The sequence below is a fragment of the Vulpes lagopus genome, chromosome 1 (assembly GCF_018345385.1).
Source record: "Vulpes lagopus strain Blue_001 chromosome 1, ASM1834538v1, whole genome shotgun sequence".
In the NCBI taxonomy this organism is placed as follows: domain Eukaryota; kingdom Metazoa; phylum Chordata; class Mammalia; order Carnivora; family Canidae; genus Vulpes; species Vulpes lagopus.
In genome coordinates, this window is record NC_054824.1 from 71062241 (window position 1) to 71066654 (window position 4414).

The following is a 4414-nucleotide window of genomic DNA, read 5'->3' on the forward strand; positions in this document are numbered from 1 at the left end:
TTTTTACATTGAATGGTCTGGGCAACCTTATTGAAAATTATTTTGCCATATATGTGAGAGGTTACTCCTGGACTCTGTTCTTTTTTATTACTCTATATGTTTATCCTTATGCCAATATCACTCTGTTTTGATTACTATGGCTCTGTGGTAAGATTTCAAATTATGAAGTGTGAATCCACCATCTTTGTGAGTTTTTTTATATTAAAAATTGTATTTATTTAGAAATTTAAGGCTGTGTAAGATATGTTTTTAAACTCTACAGTGTCTTTTTGCCGTTAACACACTACCAAATGTGTCTTTAAAGATCTCTGTCCTGGTGATATTTTAGTAGTCACTAACCTTGTCTGGTACAGTATGGGGGTTGTAAATTGGCATGGAAATTTAAGCCAGGTTCTTGTTGGTACACAGCACAAATTAATTATATATGAGATAGTCGTTTCCATCGTCAGTTGTCTCTGATGCAACTTATATTAAATAATTGTTCTGTTAACTGAATGCCTCTCTGTATCCTCTTCCTTCTTTTTCTTGCTTTATACAGCCTTGATGACTTCCTTTTTTGCTGCATCAGGCTTTCCTTTAGCTTGCTATGCAACAATATCCTTTTCGTATTTTCCCTTAGCAGTTAGCAGTTAACAGCTTAGCAGTTCCTTTTATAAGACTGCTTGTCATCTGCAGCAGTGCTGTTCCACATCTCTCACAGTTTCTTTGCATCATCACCAATGAATAGATCAGGATGTCCTTTGATATTTAAGTGATACTCAGAAAAAAAAAAAAAAAAAAAACAGGAAAAAGGCTGAGGGGGGGTCTCTTGACTGCATTGGGATCCTTGAACTTCCTTTTTGTTTCTCCTTTAGAGGAGATATAAGTTTTAATTTCTCTTTCATAATGGGGCTTATCTGCCTTTGCCATGTCTTCAAATTTTCCTTTCTCTTTAGCAGACATGATCTTCCACTTCTCTGAGCACTTCTTTAAAAACTCTGAGAAGTTGACTGAAGTATCTAGGTGCTTCTTGTGCTCCTCCTGGCAAGTTTGGACAAAGAATGTGTATGATGACATTTTCCTCTCAGCTTCTTAGGATCTCCTCTGCACGTGTTTAATTATTGTCTCAGTGAGGAATAGAACTGCCCAGTGCCATCTGGCTCTCACTTGCCCTGGAACTGTCTCTCTGGAGCTCATTGCACTGCAATGTTTGTGAGAGTGGGAGCCAGACACAGTATCTTTGTTATTTTTTTTTTCAAGATTGTTTTAGTTACTTGGTATTTCTTGAAATCACATAAACCTTAAGATGGCAATGATTTTTTTCTTTTCATACTTTAAAAATATTATTCCTCTCATATCTGGTTTACACCATTTTAAGTAAGAAATCTGCTTCCATTTTTATATTCATTCCACTTTATATAATGTTACTTTTTTCTCTGGCTTCTAAGATTTTTTTTTTTTTTTGTCATTGGTTTTGAGAAATTTGATTTTGATGTGATTTGGTTTAGTTTTCTTTGTTTTTAGTATTGGTAGAGATACAAATCTTTGGATTTGTTTTGCATCAAATTTGAGAAAAATTTGGGACATTATTTCTTCAAATCAGACATTCTGGACCATTTGAATTATATCACAGCTCACTGATGCATTCTTTATTTTTTTCCCCAGCTTCCTATCTTCTCAGTATCTCATTTTGGATTGATTCTGTCTTTGAACTCACTAATCTTTTCTTCTGCAATGCCTAACCTGCAGCTAATCCTATCTAGTATAGTTTTCATGACAAACATTTTAGTTATCCTGTCTAGAATTTTGATTTGAGTCTTTTAACATATACTTTCCATGTTTCTACTTAACATGGTCAATCTTTCCTCTAGCTTGTTGAACATATGAAATATAGTTATATTTGTTTTTAATGTATCTACTAATTCTCTCATCTATGTCATTTCTGGTTATACTTGTCTACTGATTGAATTTTCTATTTCTGGGTCATATTTTCTTGTTTCTTTGCATGGCTGGTAACTTTCAATTGGATGTCAAACACTGGGAATTTCCCTTATTAGATGATACATATTTCTGCATTCCATAAGTAGTTTTGAGGTTTGTTCTAAAACACAGTTTCTTGGTATGATTTGATCCTTTTGGGTATTGTTTTAGGATTGTTAGGCAGAATCTAAAACTATTTTTAGTGTAGAGCTAAATTCTCCCCACTACTAAAGTGAAATTGTCCTCAGTACTCTACCTGATGTCTTGAGTTGTGAGGTTTTTCACTTTGACTGTTGGAAACTAGGACTATTCTGGACCTTGTGTGGATTTCATTGACTGTTCCCCCAATTCTTCCCAGGTGATTCCTTCTCCAGCCTTGGGTAGTTTCATCTATATACATTGTTCAGTGCTCACACGGAGACTTAAGGGGAGCACTCTATAGATCTCTGTGATATTCTTTCCCTTTGTTTGTACAGTTGTTTCTTCTCTGGCACTTTGCAAACCCTAGCCACTTTGGTTTCCCTGAATTCCTAAATTGATCTACAAGTCAGAAAGAAAGGTAGATTCTTCTGGGGTTCCTGGAAACTCTCTAGGAAGTCAGCTGGGACAATTGTAGGGCCTACCTCACTTGTTTTCTATCTCTCAGTTATCATTGTCCTTTGATGTCTGATGCCCAATGTCTCAATAATCATTGTTTCATATATTTTGTTCAGTTTTGTTGTTGTTGTTTGAACCCCTGTTACTCTTTCTTGATCCAAAGCAGAAGTTTTATGTTTAAGTTTTGTTTGAGATTTCACTGAACTCATAGAATAATTTTGTGACCATTTATATCTCTTTTAATAATAAGTATTTTAAACATAAATTTTGAACTTAAACATACTGAAGTTTTGAGCCTTTTTCTTAGTATTTATTCAAGTGCAAGTGAAATAATTGTATATTTAGCAACTACAAAAAATTCCACAGTTAAATTATTGGCATTAATGAGTTTATTATTTATTTTTTAGTGAGTTTACCAAAATATATAAGAATACTATTCCTAAGTATTTTATGATGCTGATGATAATGTGAATTACATACCTTTTTAAATTGTATGTTCTGTATATTTTGGTTCTAAAGAAAAGCATAGGTTTTTAAATATATTCTTATATCTAATAATGTTGGTATGATATTATATGCATGTTATATGATCTGTTACTTTTCTGACCTTTTCTTCAATTATTGTACTCCTGGCTCCTTTACACCAGTCAAATCAGCCTCTTTCCATTCCTTAAAAACAGCAGGCATGTTCCTGTCTTACAGACTTTGTTGTAGTTGTTTCCTCTGACTGGAAATTTCTTCTTCCAGAAATCCACTTAGATAACTCCCTTACCTCTCCTATTCTTACTCAAGTATTATCTTCTCTCAAAGCCCTGTCCAGGTTGACCCACTCAAATTGAACCCCATTCTCTCTTGCAGCTGTCAATAGTCCCCACCTATTGCTAATATTTTCTTTTCCCTCAGTAGTTGTCACTTTCTAATGTGCTGTATTCCTGAGTGGTATAGTAATTTCACTAATGGTCCAAATTCTTCACCTTTCTCAATATGCATGCTCAGAAAAACTTATTCTCAAAACGGTTACATCATAGAGATGGAGAACAGTTTATCTATTACCAGGAGTTAGGAGCTGGGAAAAGAATGAACATGGAAATATAGTATGGCTTTAAAGGGGTAGCATGAGGGAAACCATTGTAGTGATGCAAAAGCTCTGTGTTGTGATTGAGCTGTTGGTTATATGAATTCACACGCGTGATAAAATTGCATGGAACTACACACACGAATACAAGTGCAGGTGAAACTGGTGAAATCTGAATAAGATGTGAGGGGTGGTATCCATGGTAATTCCCTGGTTTTTACATTGTAGTATAATAAATTCAAACATCAATGGTGGGGATATAAAATGGTGCAACCAGTTGGAAGTCAATTTGCCAATGTCTTACAAATTTAAGCTTTTTTCTCTGCTGTGAGGTAATAATTTCACTCATGATATTTACCCAAGCAAAATATAAACAAATACCCACAAAAGAGCTGTACAACAGTGTTAGGGCAGAATTACTTATAAAGGCCAAACACTAGCAATAACATAAATGTCATTAGGTAAATGGATAAACATTTGTCATATATTCGCATAATGAAATAATACCAATAAAAGAAACAATTTTCTGGTAGATTTAAAATTAAACAGTTATGGTGAATGAAACCAAAACAATATTTGCTTCAGGGTAGAGGAGTGAACTGGAAAGGGGCATAAGGAAGCTATCTGGAATGATAAAAATTCTCTTCCTTTTTGGGTTTGTAGAAACAGAGTTCTATATATCAGCCAAAACTAAAAAATCTAAGAATGTTATTTTAGATGTAACCTAAATCAATGAAATTACAATATCTAACTTGTTATATTTTTTATTAGAATCTTCCTACA

The 4414-nt window shown here is 34.0% G+C and overlaps 1 pseudogene; it reads right to left on the reverse strand.

Moving 5' to 3' along the window:
- Positions 1 to 470: 470 nt before the first annotated feature.
- On the reverse strand, positions 471 to 3546 carry LOC121486879 (annotated as a pseudogene).
- Between the last annotated feature and the right edge of the window lie 868 nt (positions 3547 to 4414).